General features: G+C 44.1%; 2 long non-coding RNA genes and 1 pseudogene across 4 annotated transcripts in view; 2 read left to right on the top strand and 1 right to left on the bottom strand.

Annotated features, from left to right (window-relative positions):
• The first annotated feature begins 2,425 nt into the window (after window positions 1-2,425).
• Window positions 2,426-15,057, top strand: LOC148756820 (uncharacterized). Its single transcript, XR_016022477.1, has 2 exons — window positions 2,426-3,305; window positions 12,158-15,057. It is a non-coding gene; the product is annotated as an uncharacterized LOC148756820 (long non-coding RNA).
• On the top strand, window positions 7,188-8,393 carry LOC148756821 (mitotic spindle assembly checkpoint protein MAD2A pseudogene; annotated as a pseudogene).
• The window catches only part of LOC148756819 (uncharacterized), a 24,802-nt gene continuing 16,044 nt past the window's right edge, over window positions 9,147-17,904 (bottom strand). For 2 of the 3 annotated variants that reach the window (XR_016022479.1, XR_016022480.1), the window contains exons 2-3: window positions 10,738-11,306; window positions 9,147-10,188 (exon numbers count right to left, since the gene is read on the bottom strand). This is a non-coding gene — a long non-coding RNA (uncharacterized LOC148756819). Of the gene's footprint in view, window positions 10,189-10,737; window positions 11,395-17,904 lie in introns of those variants that run through there. The other variant, XR_016022478.1, reaches the window with a different exon arrangement.

Below are 17,904 nucleotides of genomic sequence, written 5' to 3'. Positions count from 1 at the left end.
TTCGAGTTCGAGTTCGAGTTCGGGTTCGAGTTCGAGTTTGGTTCGAGTTTGGTTCGAGTTCGAGTTCGGGTTCGAGTTCGGGTTCGAGTTCGGGTTCGAGTTCGGGTTCGAGTTCGGGTTCGAGTTCGAGTTCGGGTTCGAGTTCGAGTTCGAGTTTGAGTTTGGTTCGAGTTTGGTTCGAGTTCGAGTTCGAGTTCGGGTTCGGTTCGAGTTCGAGTTCGAGTTTGGGTTCAAGTTTGGTTCGAGTTCGAGTTTGGGTTCGAGTTTGGTTCGAGTTCGAGTTCGAGTTTGGGTTCGAGTTTGGTTCGAGTTCGAGTTCGAGTTCGGGTTCGGGTTCGAGTTCGAGTTCGAGTTTGGTTCGAGTTCGAGTTCGAGTTCGAGTTTGGTTCGAGTTTGGTTCGAGTTCGGGTTCGAGTTCGAGTTCGAGTTCGAGTTTGGTTCGAGTTCGGGTTCGAGTTCGGGTTCGAGTTCGAGTTCGAGTTTGGTTCGAGTTCAAGTTCGAGTTCGAGTTCGAGTTCGGGTTCGGTTCGAGTTCGAGTTCGAGTTTGGGTTCAAGTTTGGTTCGAGTTCGAGTTTGGGTTCGAGTTTGGTTCGAGTTCGAGTTCGAGTTTGGGTTCGAGTTTGGTTCGAGTTCGAGTTCGAGTTCGGGTTCGGGTTCGAGTTCGAGTTCGAGTTTGGTTCGAGTTCGAGTTCGAGTTCGAGTTTGGTTCGAGTTTGGTTCGAGTTCGGGTTCGAGTTCGAGTTCGAGTTCGAGTTTGGTTCGAGTTCGGGTTCGAGTTCGGGTTCGAGTTCGAGTTCGAGTTTGGTTCGAGTTTGGTTCGAGTTCGGGTTCGAGTTCGGGTTCGAGTTCGAGTTCGAGTTTGGTTCGAGTTCGAGTTCGAGTTTGGTTCGAGTTCGGGTTCGAGTTCGAGTTCGAGTTCGAGTTCGAGTTTGGTTCGAGTTCAAGTTCGAGTTCGAGTTCGAGTTCGGGTTCGGGTTCGAGTTCGAGTTCGAGTTTGGTTCGAGTTTGGTTCGAGTTCGGGTTCGAGTTCGAGTTTGGTTCCAGTTCGAGTTCGAGTTTGAGTTCGAGTTCGAGTTCGAGTTTGGTTCGAGTTCGGGTTCGAGTTCGAGTTCGAGTTCGAGTTTGGTTCGAGTTCGAGTTCGAGTTCAAGTTTGGTTCGAATTCGAGTTAGGGTTCGAGTTTGGTTCGAGTTCGAGTTCGGGTTCGGGTTCGAGTTCGAGTTCGAGTTCGAGTTTGGTTCGAGTTCGAGTTCGAGTTTGGTTCGAGTTTGGTTCGAGTTCGGGTTCGAGTTCGAGTTCGAGTTTGGTTCGAGTTTGGTTCGAGTTCGGGTTCGAGTTCGAGTTCGAGTTTGGTTCGAGTTTGGTTCGAGTTCGGGTTCGAGTTCGGGTTCGAGTTCGAGTTCGAGTTTGGTTCGAGTTCGAGTTCGAGTTCGAGTTCGAGTTTGGTTCGAGTTCGAGTTCGAGTTCGAGTTCGAGTTCGGGTTCGGGTTCGGGTTCGAGTTCGAGTTCGAGTTCGAGTTTGGTTCGAGTTCGGGTTCGAGTTCGAGTTCGAGTTCGAGTTTGGTTCGAGTTTGGTTCGAGTTCGGGTTCGAGTTCGAGTTCGAGTTTGGTTCGAGTTTGGTTCGAGTTCGGGTTCGAGTTCGAGTTTGGTTCCAGTTCGAGTTCGAGTTTGAGTTCGAGTTCGAGTTCGAGTTTGGTTCGAGTTCGGGTTCGAGTTCGAGTTCGAGTTCGAGTTTGGTTCGAGTTTGGTTCGAGTTCGAGTTCGAGTTCGAGTTTGGTTCGAGTTCGAGTTAGGGTTCGAGTTTGGTTCAAGTTCGAGTTCGAGTTCGAGTTCGAGTTTGGTTCGAGTTCGAGTTAGGGTTCGAGTTTGGTTCGAGTTCGAGTTCGAGTTCGAGTTCGAGTTTGGTTCGAGTTCGGGTTCGAGTTCGAGTTCGAGTTCGAGTTTGGTTCGAGTTCGAGTTCGAGTTCGAGTTCGAGTTTGGTTCGAATTCGAGTTAGGGTTCGAGTTTGGTTCAAGTTCGAGTTCGAGTTTGGGTTTGGTTCGAGTTCGAGTTCGGGTTCGAGTTTGGTTCGAGTTCGAGTTCGAGTTCGAGTTTGGTTAGAGTTTTGGTTCGAGTTTGAATTCGGGTTCGAGTTTGGTTCGAGTTCGAGTTAGGGTTCGAGTTCGAGTTTGGTTCGAGTTCGAGTTCGAGTTCGGGTTCGAGTTCATGTTCGAGTTCGGGTTCGAGTTCTAGTTCCGGTTAGAGTTCGAGGGTTCCAGACAAAAGACTCTGAAACAGCCTTTGACCCTCCCTCTTTCCTGCCTAAGAGATTAAAATGGAAGACCTGGTTTAGGAGGGGAACTTGGGGTAAACTCCTTAGCATAAGGAGGGAAGATGCCCAGTATAGCCTGTTGACCACCCTTCACCTGTGTACCATTATTTTCTAGGTGGCCTAACAATTTACCTTCCATGAGTGTGCCAGTCTTCCTAAATTACCTGCAAAGTACCCAATCTTACCTCGCTGCCTTTGGAATTTTTACATGTATGGGAATTCCCCATGTGCATATATAAAAATTCGATTTTATCTTAATCTGATTCTATTAATTTTATGATTAGTTGAGCTAGAAGAAGTTATCACCATAGGCAGAGAGCACAAGGTCACAAGGAGAAAGGGGGAAGAAAGGAAGATGTGAGGGGAAACAAAGAAAACAGAAATGCAATCATTCCGAAGAAAAGGTTCAGTTGCAGCTAATTGTGAGGGATTATAACCTATCAGAATTCCAGGCAGGGAAAATTCCTAAGACAAGGTGCAGCTACAGGTAATTGTGATGGATCACAATAGTATTAGCATTGCAAGCAGGAAAAATCTCTACCTCTTGTGTCCCCGTGACAGTTCCTACAAGGAATCCCTCCTCCGGTGGGAAGGAGGCACCAAGAAAGACACGCCCTGGGAACGCCCTGGAAACGCTCAGAGATCACCTCCCTGGAATATTTCGCGCCCCCGTTCAAACATAATCCTAAATTTTCTTTTTTCGGTGCAGTCCCACTCCTTCTGGTCCAGTGCACTCCTGAATTTTGGGAATATATTTTTCTCGTTTAGTAAATCCTTGGCCTGCTTGCCTTTTTTCATGAGGTATTGTTCCTACATCCTGGAATGCCTTTCTGCGATGATACAAGGGGCTGATCTCAGCTAAGACATAAGATGAGAGCAAAATAATTTTTTTTAAGCCCTCACAGTTTTTGGGAGCCTGCCAGAATTATTGGGGCACTGCTAGCTCCTGGAAACCGCTGCCCCTGAGAGCACAAGGATGTCTGCCTGCAGAGGTAAGCAGTGTTTTTGTTCACCATGTCAGTCTTCCCGGTGTATTTATGGGGTTTGGGAGAATGTAGAAGTTCCTCATGTCCTTTTCTTCTCTTCTACAAGTAGATTGGCAGGGAAAAATGTTTGTGAAGCTAGCTTCTCGGGAGTAGCGACTCACAGCTTTTCTTTATTGATTCTTTCCTTTTAGAAGTGATCATTTTTTTCTGTGTCTATGTCTCTTATGCCGTTTGTCATAAAAAGAAAATACCACAGGGACAGAAAGCCTTTGGCTTCCTCGGTTAAGATGTAAAAAGGCTTATGGGTTTGAGTATCTATTAAAATCCTATAATCAGTGGCCAGACTGTGGCTACTTTGAATTGAAAAAATTGCTAATTTTGAAAATGTGTTAAGAAAACTCTCATGACAAACAGCTGTTTTATTGGAACCTAGAGAAAGACCACATGTTTAATACAAACAAATTCAAGGAAATTTAACTTTTGAAATAGTTCTTCAGCTTGTTGGGTCTTAAAAATGCTAATATCAACATTAGGTTTAAAAAAGGCAGAAGGGAAAATTAAGAGATGTGCAAATTTTTAAAAACTGTATGGCGATCTAAGAGTATGAGAATTGCTATGTTGGAACAGGTTTTAAAGATTCTAATACCTGATCAGAAACTTGACAAAAATGGAAGCTGTATTTTTCAGTCTGATAGAAAGTAGGGTCTCAGCATCTCCCCCAGGTCCTCTCCCAAGCAGATCAGAAATGTAAACGCAGCCCACAATTGCCAGAGGCCACATAGCTAAACAAAGGAAAAGAAATTGCAAAAGGGGCAGTTTTAACAACACAAGCCTCCCTGTCCAGCCTGGCTCCCCTTTTCCTGCCTCCTGAAAGACTGTGAAGCACAAATGAAAACCTGAGCCCAGTACTCTTAGCAGCAGACAGGAAGACTCCATGCAGGAGCCTCACAAAACTTGACCTGCCACGTGTGTTCATCTTTTCCTGAATTACCTGTGAATCTCCCATTTTTATATCTAAAATCTAAGAGCCCATTCCCATCCTTCTCTAAAATGTCATATTTACCTGATTTCTCCCGTCTGGAAATTTCATGCTTGTGTGAATTCCAGGTGCGCATGTATTACATTCCTGGCCTCTGTCTGCCGTTGGGTAGAAGTTAGAAGGGGTGCGAGTCCTTTCTTTTCTGAATAAGATTTGCAGGAAAATATTTTTGAAGCAACTTCTTGTACCTCGAGACTCCAGAGTTTTCTTAATTCTTTTCTCCCAGAGATGTTTGTTTCTTCATGTGTCTGTGTCTTGCGTGTCCTTTGTCCTAAGAAGGAACTACCTTAGGGACAGAACACGGGCACAGGCTCCCATAAGCCTGTCGTTGGAGACAGCCCCACAGGCTGTGAAGTTAAGCGGTTCTCTCCAGACCGGCGTCTGCGGAAACAAACTTTGCTGTGTGGGTCCCTGTCTAGAAACCGCATGAGGTTTTTCTTTCCTTCTGCTGTGTCCCGGGAGCTTGGGTTTTGACCGAGGAAGGTAATCCTCTCTGGTTCCCACCATCCGCCATGTGCACTTACTCCATTGCACCTGGTGCCCAGTGGGGTAAGATCGGGTTCCCAGTGCACCTCTGCCTGGCTGTGCCAGCTCCCAGGGGAGTGTGTCCAGAGGGGCCTCTGCCCATAAGGGGCATCTGTCCCCCCAGCTTTCTAGATACCGGTCCACAAATTAGTGGGTTTGAGGCTGGAGGTGCCTCACATTTTGTGGGATACTTGAGACACCCTGTCCACCCCACCATCCCGACCGCTTGGGTGACAAAGGTCTGTGCTGTCTCTGTCTTTGGGGGTGACCCTTTGGCTCTGGGAGGGCTGCATCCTCTGCACTCTGTGTGGAGGGGCCTCTGGCTTCCTGGCCTGAGCTGTAAGGAGGCTGGTTGGTGTGTCTCACTATTTAGACCTCACTGTCCTTGTACAGACGATGTATCCCGGAATGGGAAAAACGTCTACATTTACTTGTGTTATAGAGCTCTTGTGACAACTAGTTGTTTTCTTGGTAAACCATCTCGTGCGTTCTCTACAGTTATTACTAATTCTGTTAATTTGTAATGTCAGTGTGAAACCACTTTGTGTTTGTGGTAAGATGTTTTTTAGCTCTGGATGGTGTTACTAGTTTGTAGTATCTGATCGGGTAGAATAAATTAAATGCTTATATAAATTAAACAGAATACAAAGTAACCCATAGGCTTTTCAGGATCAAATGATCTGGTGAAATATTTCATATTAAAACTGGTTTTAGTTTGGTTTTATCACATAGTCATGTCTTTGAAAGTTATTAATGTTAAATATATATATATTTAAGTGGGTTTATAAAAATAAGTTTGTCATCGGTGTTACAAAATGTGTCAAGAAAACAGCTTCGGTAATAAGTGATTTTGAAATCTCAAAATTTTAACTAATATATAAAATAGATACAATGACAATAAAAGATATTTAGGTAAACTTTTTAGCAATAATTATATTGTATATATACATTGAAAAGGTTTTTTACCAGTGTTTGGTAAGTTGAATCTTTGAAGTTTTGTTATCTAAATTAATGATGGATATGTATTGAATGTCTAGACTATTTCCAAATAGAAAATAATGAAACAGTACTGAAGATAGATTTATCAATTTTTGCTATTTATTGTAGATGAACTAAATATATTGGTGTATTAGTAAAGACGTCTTCTGCCACATTAAAATTTTTGTATGTGCTATGGGGAATATTATTTTTAGAAATTATTAAATATGTTCATAATCGCATCCATCTCAAGAATCCTGGTATTGCTGCACAATTGCTTACTTTTCACTGCTGATTAAGATGGTCATTTGGATTGTTTAGGCCTCTGCTACTGTGAACAGTGCAGCTGTGGATCTATGTATCAGTTTACCAGTTTTTGTTTGAACAGCTCTTAAATTTTTTTTGGGGGGGTCTATTTCTGTAAGTGGATTTGTTGAAACACGTGGCAATCTTTTATGGGGTGGACATGCCAAACTGTAGTACCCCGAGGCCACACCATTTTACATTTTCAGAAGGAATGTTTAAGGGTTCTAATTTCTCGACATTGTTGCTGCCATTTGTTTTATTTTTCTCTATTATGGCCATTCTGGTACATGTGAAGGGGGATCACACTGTGGCTGTAATTTGCATTTGCATCAGGACTGAGGATGTGGGACATCTTCCTGTGCCTGTTGACCGTGTGTGTCTAATGTGGAGAAGGTTCTATTCAGGTCATTTACAAATTTTAGTTGTCTTTTTGTTCATGAGTTTTAGAAATTCTTTACTCTGGATAACAGACTCTTGTCAGGTATATAATATTTTTCCATTCGATGGGCTGCCTCCACTTTCTGGATAGTTTCTTTTGATACACGCATGTTTTTAATTTGGAGGATGTCCAATTTACCTATTTGTTGCTGCTGCTTGTATGTGTTATCAAGTCTAAGAAAACATTGCTAATCGAAGGTCACAGAAATGTATCTCCATCTTTTTTCAAGAATTTATACTTTTACCTCCTATATTTAAGCCCTTCATCTATTTCCAGTTAATTTTTGTATGTGGTGTGAGGTTAGAGTCCAGTTTCATTTCTCTTCATGTGTATGGCCAGCTGTGTAGCACATTTGTTGGAAATACCCTTCTTTACACAATTTAATGTTGTCTGCCCTTTATCAAAAATCAATGGATTTTGACCCTTGAACAACAACAAAAAAACCAATGGATTTTAAATCTTTACATTGTACTGTATGTAAGAGATACACAATTAAAATAGTTTATGTTTGGAAAAAAGATCACTGGACTTGGATGACGGGGAGCTGCCGTAAGCCCTGCCATCACCCTGTGAGTGGGCTCGCCCGTCTGTGGATCTGGCAATGGTCCTGCTTGTCTCCCCAGAGTGAGGTACCACCCTGCACGAGCACTGAAATCGTGGCTGAGTTCTTATTTGACATCAACAACATGTTATATCAGCGTGGCCTGTATCCACTTGAAAACTTGACTCTAGTGCAGAAATGTGGGCTCACCTTGACTCTAACTACTCATTCAGAGCTCATGAAATACCTAAATAACGTGGGACAACTAACAGTTGGATTATACAAGAGTTCAGTTAAGAAAGTAGTGGCAGTCCTCTCACATATTGAAAGGGTCCTTGAAAGACGGTAATTTGATATTGTGACAAGACTGCCAAAGATGACAGTACACCCAGAGAAAAGGCTCAGAAAGCTCTCCAAGATGAAATCCTTTCTGTGATCAGACAGATCACAGCTACAGTGATATTCCTGTCATTGTCGGAAGTTTCTTGTTCCTTTGACCTCCTGATTTATACAAATATTAGGTTGTGACTGAAAAATGGGAAGAGACAGGACCACAGTTGATCACCAATTGTGAGCAAGTCTGTCTTCCTGCCTCACTACAACAATCCGCAGAGTAAATAGCATGGTGGCCCACAGAATCCCTGCTAATGAGAAGAGAACAATAACGTAATCCTCAAATGTGCTTCTCCTGAAACCAAGTCAACTGTAGTTTACATATTTTATTGCTTAACTGTTATGCGGGGGAGAACTTAACATACTTTCCTGGACCACGAATGATTTTTCCCTTTTTTGGGGGTATCAGTTTGACTTCCAGTGCTGTTGACACAATTTTTCGCAGTGTTCAAAAAAGGGACCCAGCATATTATTTGTCTCGTAATGTCAATTCCTTGAAGGTGTTAACTGTAGTTAGAAAAACTTTTGGTATAAAGCTAAATGCCTTCTCAGATCATACCTGTTTGTCAAGTAGCTTGACTCGGAATACAGGTAGGGAGTTATTTAAATATGAAACACAACAAAAGAAGTCTGAACACTCAGAATCTTTGTTCATGTCCTAAAATATCTGGTGATACATAAATAACAAAATATTGCTATCATGTCCTTTTGCCATTTATTTCATTTGTATAGTAACCATAGTGAAAAAATCTCCAATTGGGTTGTAATTTATATCAGTTACACTTACAAAACTAATATTTCTACTGCTTAAATTCTGGTAATAGGGCACTCTTAAAAATATCTTTCTAGGGGTGGCTGGTTAGCTCAACTCACTAGATTAGGTTATTAAGGTTATTTGCAGATTTTCCTGAATAGAATAACCAAGATTGCACCCAATGCTATAAGGACTGTTTGGATCACTCTGTTTGTCCAGGACCCTGTGTGTGCAAGCTATTCTGGCCCACGTTGGTAATTTCAGCCTCGGTTCGGACTCAGAACTGCGTTAGAATCAGTCTTCATTTTAAATTCCTGTGAAAGGGAGATAATAATTGTCTCTGCCTCAATTGGAAAATAGGAGTAGTAGGTGAGATGGGACCTGTGAGGGCCTAAAACAGATTTATCTCAAAGAGAATGTAGTCCCAGGGGCCTGGATTCTCATTTTAAGGCTAGTGGGCAGGGAAATGCTCTCTGCTGCCATCTGGTGTGCATTTTGGAATTAACACCCTGTGCAGGTCACCGGGAAAAGTTATTCTCTGCTGCCATCTTGTGTGCATCTTGGGAATAACAACTGAGTGGAGGTCAGGATAAGCTCTTCTTTCCAAAGGCTTCTGAGCCAAGGTGTCAGACTCAGGGCTGTGCCCCAGGTGCAGTCTTCTGTGCCCTGGGAGCTGCCCGCTGGAATGTGGAGTCCTGGAGGTGAAACCAAGCACAGGGCTTGGCACACCTGAATTAACTGCCTTCCTACCTGTCTCTTACCTATGCCGCCTTAGGCCACCCTCCCCTCTTGGCTCCCGAGCATCCCCAGGGCCGCTTTTGAATTAACAGTGCGCCTAGGCAGCCTCTGTAAGTCACCACATCTGGGAGCAGTGGGGTGCAAACCAAAGGTTTATTTTGCTTGTAAAAGAGGCAGCCCAGGAGGGCCAGACCAAAAGTAACCCAGGTCTGAGAGCTGAAAGGTTGGGTATGGAAAGACCACAGGGAGGCCAAACGAGTTCCGGGCTCGTGCTGCCTGCACTGCTCAGCCATTAGACCTACTAGGAGCTGGGTCATAGAATAAGCGTTTATGATCAGAGCTCCGGTGGTCTGAGAAGGCAGCCGGTTAACACCTCCAAAAACTGCCATAACATTCTCAGGCCAGCCTGGCATATTTAAGGGGAAACCTCTGCGTTCTTCCAGAGGCCACCTGATGGTTCCAGGGGTCTGCATGGAGCCTTCCTTCTTGCTATGTTGTTCTCCAATGTGGTCACCAACCAGGGGCAGTGATGAGAGTAACCTGGAAGGAATGCTAGGCCATAAAAGATTGTGATCAGTAAGTACAGGCACACAAGTTTCAGGGTAATTATGTAAAGCAGGGAACCGGGCATCCTAAGCTCAGGAATTGGGGCAGGACATTTCAAGCCCAAACCGCAGGGAGGGGGGATCGGTCAATTGTTAAGCTCTAGAGCAGGGAGAGGCGAGGCCTATTTCATGGTGGTTCCAACCTGGCCCAGGTTTAAATTTCCCCATCTTATGTTCATTTTATTTATATAAAATCGGTAAGGTTAGATTAGAAACAAATAACTGTATTACAAAGACGATTTTTAAATCCAGGGATACGGGTGACAAGGTCTCTCGCTACTTCCTGCTGAGAGGGCGTAGTCCTTGCCTCTGGCTAACAGAGAGTTCTCTGCTGTTCAGTTCTAGCGGGGAGGGGACTACAGAGGAAAGGTCCTCTGGTTATTAAGTGGCTACTGGCCTGGCTTGTCATCCTCAGGAGGGATGATGGCCGTGCCTGGCAGATGGCCACCTGGAGATGAAACTGCTGTGTTTCAGACGACACAAACTTGTCTGTTTGAAGAGGAGCTGAAGGTCTTCAGCCGGCTCACAGGACAGGAGTGACAGTCTTCCTTCTGGGGGCGTCCTGTGGAGACTGAAATGAAACAGGTTTGATTCAAGGGAAGTGGACCCAGCCACTGACTCCCTGAAGCTCAACAACAGCTGTGGGGCATGGGAAAACTGCAAAGGGTCCCTTTCATTTCTGAGCTAACTGATCTGTTAGAGACTCCTCCCCTTCCAGGCTTTCAGTAGTATTTGGCCTCCTGGCTTTCTGGGGCTACAATATGTAGAGGGGTTGGCCTGGGGGAGGTACTGGTCCCCCATATTTCCTAAGCGTCTGCTGAACCTCTCCCAAGTTAACACAGGACATAAAAGAATTGAGGTCACAATCTAAAGCAACGGGCAGGCCTAGAGGTCTGCTCAGAAAACTTCCAGAGCCCTTTTTAAGTCTGATTCGTTCATTTTATATTTTCTCTCAGGTATAGACCATTGGTAAGGAACAGGCTGAGTAAAATGAGCCCAAGTCTAGGGGCTGTTTTTATCTTTATAACCAAGCAGATTTTAGAGGAAGAAATGGGTCTAGAGTGAGCAGTCAAGACAGAGTAAATGGCTCCCATATCAACCAGGGAATTAAGAGGCTTACCTGCCACGTCAAGGGTCACCCGCATTTCCTCCTCTGTGATGAGCATGAGCTGTTTCTTCTTGGGAGCCACTGGGCACTTTAGGTTCCTCAGTCAATTACAGCCATTTGTAAGGAAGGAGTTGGTCCCTGCTTCCTTCAGAACAGCGGACAATCCCTCCTCCAGTGCCCTTCAGTTTGCACATTGGGCATGGCTGCTTTGCAGGATTCTAGCACGCCTTACCTCAGTGGCCTGGGCTTCCACGTCCAAAGCAGGCTCCTTTTTCTTTCTGGGGCTGCCGGGGTGGCCCTGAGGTGGCCCTGGCCTTGGCCTGTCTATTAACTGCAGCCAAAAATGTGGCCTGCCTCTGGCCTCATCTACAGTGTCAGTGTTCCTTTCTTTCCTCCTTTTCCTTGTCGTGGTTGTTAAAGACAAATAAACAAATCCCCTGTCCTTCTTTTAGGATGTGAGCCTCTATCAGGAATGTAACAGTGGACCAGAACCATTGTATTACCTTGCCAGGTTAGGAAAACAAGCTTCCTTATATTGGCCTACATGTGACACCGAGGAGAACACGTGAACTCCAGCAGTCCTGAAATACACAAGTTTGCATAACTATTAGCAAAAGTCAGTTCTTAGATTTAATTTTCCTGAGTAATTGAAGATCTAATTAAGACAATATAAACATAAAATTATTTTGATGACAGAAAATCTTCGCTTTTCAGACAGAAAACTTTCCTATAATATCAGTAGCAGACCACTAGTCTAACAAACTTTGTTTTATTTAGCAGAGAGAGAAAACTTAACTAATTTTGTACTGTCTTACTTTTGATACTTAAATTTATTTAAGTCACATTTAGTTTAACCATATATAAAATGTCTTCAAGATTTTTCTTCACAAACCTTCTATAATTTTCCCAGTCCCTCTTGGTTTGTGTCCTCTCACTTATTCAGAAATAATCATACTTAGGACAAACTCCTTTCTTTTGCTTCAAAAATATATTTTTATACCTTATGCATTTTTTGGAAACATACATCATTTCCTTACATATTAATGAAAATCCATAACCTTCAGAGCCTTAATTTTTACTGACAACTAAAAGCAAGTATTCAACATTTCCATTAGCAAATCCATAAACACATTTTGCAACCTTTAGAAGTATAGGTTTTTGTTAGCAATATATCTACCAATTTTTAAAAATTGTATTTTAAAGGAAATTAAAAAACACATTTACTGACATCGTAAGTTAGCTTTCAGATATCCTGTGACAAGAAACCAAAAAATAGGTGAACTCAGACTCATCCGATAATTAATATTTCAGCATTTTGTTATTTAGAAATACCTACATATTCAGTACTTTTTATCATTTAACACAAGTTAGTAAAACTGAAATCTTTTTATTTATAGGTGTTTTTTTTTGTTTGTTCTGTTTTTTTTTCCAGTTGAGGAATATTGGAGAACAGTGTTTTTTTTCAAGACCCATCGCTGCAAGTCAAGTCATTTTCAATGTAGTTGTGGAGGGCGCAGCTCAGCTCCAGGTCAAGTCACTGCTTTCAATCCAGTTGTGGAGGACGCAGCTCCCTGGCCCACGGGGGAATCAAACCAGCGACCTTGTTGCTATGAGCACTGCACTCCAACCACTGAGCCAACCAGTCGCCTAAAACTGAAATCTGAAGTTACCAACAGATGCTCAGAAACCTCGTCCAAGCATGCACACTATTACTACTGAAAAGTTTTATCTGTTAACATTTTATTAGTTGTTAAGTTTAGGAGATTTCAAAGGTAATTATTACCCAAGCTATTTTTGGACAAATTTTGTGACTGAGATAACATGAATTTATTTTTGTAAACCCAGGCAAAAGATACCGTATTTAATGTTAACCTAAAAAAAAACCACAAAACCATATCTAACTAAAAGTTAAACTAGTCTTATTATCAAATATTTTAGTATCAAGTACTCTAGTTAGTTTTTAGTATTTAAATTTATAAGTGCTTAATCTTTTTTTTAAGCCAATCAATTACAAACTGGCAATACATCTGGAGGCAAAAACATTATATATAAAACGTACAAACACACATATCACAGATAATATACATATGAACAGAATCATTAACAATTGCAGAGAGGTTCTAAGATCTTACAGTTACCCTTAAAATTTCAAAGATGCTGGAACAAAGGGTGGGAGGTCTGGCTTGAGAATTAGCCACTTGGTTTTAAAAGTGTCTTTTTTTGCTTCCCTTACCTCAGCCTCAGCATTCCTGTTCATGAGTGGATTAGGAGATGGGTGGAGTCCCCTTTTTGCTGAACTATCAGTTTAGTTCCATTCTTTTCAGAGTCTATCATAAAGGCATACATAAGAAATTTCACCCCGTTTTTCAGATCTCTAACAGAACAATTCCAGTTGCAAAATAGTGTAATTTAATGAAGTATCGAGCAACCAGCATTCTCCAGAATCTAATGTATACATTGGCCAAACAGCGCTGTAATAGAACATTAATTTCTTTTTGGTCAATGGCTTATAGCTGTACTTTTGCGAATGTCCTAATATTATACCCAATGGGCTCCCAGCTGGGATTGAAACCTTAGATCCCATGTTTGAGGTTGAACACATACAGCTACACTTGATATACACTCACACACACACACACACACGCATACACACACACACACAGACAGATCCAAGTATTTCCTGAATCAGACAGACAAAAACCAGAAAAACTAACTTTGGATCCGAATACCAAAACCAAAACCTGGCCAGGCACCAAATTGGGATGCGACATCGTCTTAATCCATATACATGGTCCGTTGACCATCAGACAATCAGCTTGTGAGCGAATACCGAAAACCAAGTGTGGCCCTAAGGCCACCCAATGCCCAAAGACTGAAACCGAGCGTGGTGGCTTTCACAGTGCCGACCATAGGCGTGCTTCCAAGACCAGAGGAAGCCTGCAACCAGAGCCCCTTACTGGTGGGGTATTATGCCTTGCTGGATGTTGCAACCTCACTTATTGACGCCAATGGGTCAGTATGACCCCCAGATGGCCCTCAAAGAGGAGCCGCAGATGTTGAGTGTAAAGTCCTCTGGCTGCGCATGCCAGAGCCACCCCGATTTCCAAACCAGAAATTAGAGGCAGGAAACAGAGCCAACGCTTATTCTATCCCAAATGTGCAGAAAGGGCGTCCATGACGGGCAGGCCCTGGCACAAACCCCACCTCCACAAGCAAAATATCTCGGCAGAGGTCGGTCCTGCACCAAGGAATCTGCCCAGTCCCAGGCAGCCCCCGAGACCCTCCGCAAGCCGAGACTTACCGGAGGAGCCCCGAGGCTGTCCCATCTGGGTCGCCAGAAACTGAAACCGGAGGCAAACGAGTCCGGGGCTCGTGCTGCCTGCATCGCTCAGCCAATAGACCGACACAGGAGTTGGGTCACAGAATAAGCATTTATTATCAGAGCACCGGTGGCCTGAGAAGGCAGCGGGTTAACACCTCCAAAAACTGCCATAACATTCTCAGACCAGCCTGGGATATTTATGGGGAAATCTGGGCGTTCCTCCAGAAGCTGTGATGGTTCCGGGGGTCTGCATGCAGGCTTCCCTTTGGCGACGTGGCTCTCCAACGTGTTCACCAACCCAGGAGCAGAGACTGGAAAGAATGCTAGGCCTTAAAGATTGTAATCGGCGAGCACAGGGCACTGTGACTAGTAAGCAAGCGTAAGTTTCAGGGTAATTATCTAAAGCATGTAACTGGGACAGGGGGATCTCCTAAGCTCAGGAACGGGACATTCCAAGCCCAAACCTCCGGGAGTGGGTTGGTCATCTGTTAAGCTCTAGGACAGGGAGAGGTGAGGCCTCTTTTGTGGTGTCCCAATCGGGCCATGTTTCAGAGAGACTAGAGAGAGTCCTGCAGGGTCCAGACTGCAGCCCCCTGGGACAGCTGGGGAAGCAGGAGCCTAAAGGCATATATGAAAGACTTGGGAAAACAGTGCAGAGTCAGCCAAGGACACCCCAAGAGATCCCAAATCCACAGGCCACGCACTCAGTCGGCAACTGTGGGCTGGCAGCAGCTCGGCACCCCACACCCTACACTGTGCTTCTATTTCTGTCCCTGTCTGACCTTCTCCTTCGGTCTCTGTCAGCATCTCTTTGACTACGTTAAAAAGATAGTCATGAAACATCTGCTCTGTCACACCCCCCTGCAGTGACACTATGAAGCCCCTAAGGAACCTTATCTCATCCCTAGCTCCGGATGCCTTATTTACCATTTCTATCTGCCCACCTTTCCTGTACGCGGGGTCTCTGAGTCTCTCCTCTGTGTGGTATTAAATCTGCTTATTTTCTCTTGCTTATCTGTCTTATGTCTATGTGATTATCAGAGCAGCCAAAAGGAACTTGATGGTAGAGGAAAGTTTCTTCCTCCTTCACATAAGCAAGTAATCAGATAGTTAACAAAAGGTGAGATTTGGGAGTAGATCTATATCACTGCATCATAAAATAAGATTCAACAATTACTTTATAAACTAACTTATTAGTGATACAGGTTAGCTAGCATCCCTAGGTAGACAGGGAGGTCCCTGGTGGAATAAACAAGACAGCCATAATCCTAAAACTCCAGGTTTTGAAATCACTCCTTTGCTCCAGGACGTAATATAACAAGGCCTTTAGATTAATCATAAAATTCTTTTTGGCCTGACAAACGGGAACAGATCTGATACATAAGAGTGGATTACTTTCCTAATTCCTTTAGGATGGGCAAGCAGCACAAACATGGTAGAGAAATTAGATTAGAAGGCATTAGAAGGTGTCAGTTCCCTTCTTCAAACAGCTCCCTTTTCCCAAACAGGCAAGGGAAGATATAAAAGTAAGGGCTTTTGCCTCCTTCATGGGGCCACCCCCATTTGGGACCGCCTCCTGCTTGGGAGCTCTGACTCTTTGCTTTTAATAAACTATCCTCTTTTTAAAACTCTTTACCTCTCCTGGTTACGTGTTTCCATTCTTGGGTCTCACGAGACACGATCCCGGCCTACACCCAGAAACTGCCGGCAGATCCAACATCATCTACACCAATTGGGGAATCACAGGAAAATATTCCTCCATCGTTAGGACTGAGTGATTAGATCAATGAAATACAGAACAATTTACCAATTGAACTTCTGGATGTGAAACTTTCATAAAGTTTCAAAGGTTGGTAAGAAGAGGACTAAAACTTGCCTTTGGGACCATTGATTTAAAGCTGGTTGTTAAGAAACAAGACTCAGAAAGAACCTTTGACCCCCCCCCCCCCCCCCATTTCTTGCCTAAGAGATTCAGATGGAAAAACCTGGTTTAGGAAGGGAAACTTGGCGTAAACTCCTTAGCATAAGGCGGGAAGACACCCAGTGGATACTGCTGACCACCCTTCCCCCGTATCCCATTATTTTCTGAGTTGCAACAATTTACCTTCCATGAGTGTGCCGCTCTTCCTAAATTACCTGCAAAGCACCCAATCTTCACGAGTATGTGAATTCCTCATGCACATATATTAAAATTTGATGTATGTCATCAATCTCATTTTGTTCATTTGATGATTAGCTCGGCTAGAAGAAGTTGTTACCATAGGCAGAGCGAACAGTGCCTCGGGGAGAGAGGGGAGGAAAGGAATGAAGACGTGAGGCAAAAGAAGGAAAAGAGAGGAGATGAGATTATTCCTAAGAAATGGTGCAGCTACAGCTAATTGGAGTGGGTTAAAACACTATTAGCATTCCTGGCAGGGGAGGCAGGCTGTGGTGGGATCCCAGGGTTTGGCCTGTGCACTGGGGCTGAAGGGGCCTTGGGGACTCCACTCCAGGTGCAGCATCTGCAGGGGGAGCTGAACACCAGGCTCCTGGGGCAGCTTTGCTGGAACAGGCTCCCCCCTGCACAGCTGTGGTAGCTGGGCCTGTCTGGTGGGTTGGGGTACAGTCCCTCAGCTTTTCCCTGGCATAAGGGGTCTCATCCAAGGCTGGGGCCACTCTCAGGTCCAGAGTGCTGGCCTGGTGTGGGAACTTCAGTCTCGTGAAGGCCTAAAGGCATATATGGAAGAACTGGGAAAACAGTGCAGAGGCAGCCAAGGACACCCCGAGAGATCCCAAACCCACAGGTCACTCACACAGCGACCTTGGGCTGGTAGCAGCTCAGCACCCCACACCCAACATTCTTTCTCTATTTCTGCCCCTGTCTGACCTCCTTTAGTGTCTGTCAACATCTGTCTGTCTGACTAGGTTCAAGATATTTATGAAACATTTCCTCTTGTCACCCCTCTGCAGTGACACTTTCAAGCCCCCAAGGGACCTTACTTCATTCCTAGCTTGGCATGTCTTAGCTACATAGGTTCCCTTTCTAATTCCCTACCAATCCTGTACGTGGGGTCTCTCACTCTCTCCTGTGTGCGGGGTTCCCATGTGTATGTATTAAAGCGGCTTATTTTCTCTTGGCTAATCTGTCTCATGTCTGTTTGATTATTAGAGCAGCCAGAAAAAACCTTGAGGGTAGAAGACAGTTTGTTCCTTTCCTCCACCTGAGCAAGTCACCTAAGCAGGGTAGTTACTAAAAGGTGAAATTTGGGATTGTATCTACATCACTGCATCATGAAATAAGATCCAACAATTTAACTAACTTATTCTCCGGATTGAATGATTAGATCAATGAAATATGGAACAATCTACCAATTTAACTTCTGGATGTGAAACTTGTATTAAAGTTACAAAGGTGGGAATGAAGAGGACCAAAAGTTTTGTCTTTGTGCACATTGACTTTAAGCTCCTTGTTAGGGAACAAAAGACTCCAAAACAGCCTTTGACCCCCCCCCCCCCCCTTCCTGTCTAAGCGATTCAGATGGAAAGACCTGGTTTAGGGAGGGAACCTTGGCATACACTCTTTAGCATAAGGCGGGAAGACGCCCAGTGGAGCCTGCTGACCACCCTTCCCCCATGTCCCATTATGTTCTGGGTTGCCTAACAACAATGTACCTTCTATGACTGTGTGCCACTGTCCCTAAATTACCTGCCAAGCACCCAATCTGAACTCACTGCCTGTGGAATTTTTACACGTATGTGAATTCCACATGCGCATGTGTTAAAATTCTATTTTATCTTAATCTGATTGTATTAATTTTATGATTAGCTCAGGTAGAAAAACTTATTACCATAGGCAGAGAGCACAGGGCCACAGGGAG

Source organism: Rhinolophus sinicus, chromosome 10 (genome assembly GCF_057876585.1).
Source record: "Rhinolophus sinicus isolate RSI-liver-muscle chromosome 10, RSI-T2T, whole genome shotgun sequence".
In the NCBI taxonomy this organism is placed as follows: Eukaryota; Metazoa; Chordata; class Mammalia; order Chiroptera; family Rhinolophidae; genus Rhinolophus; species Rhinolophus sinicus.
The sequence above is the reverse complement of the archived record's forward strand: the minus strand, read 5'-3'. Positions and strand labels throughout refer to the sequence as shown.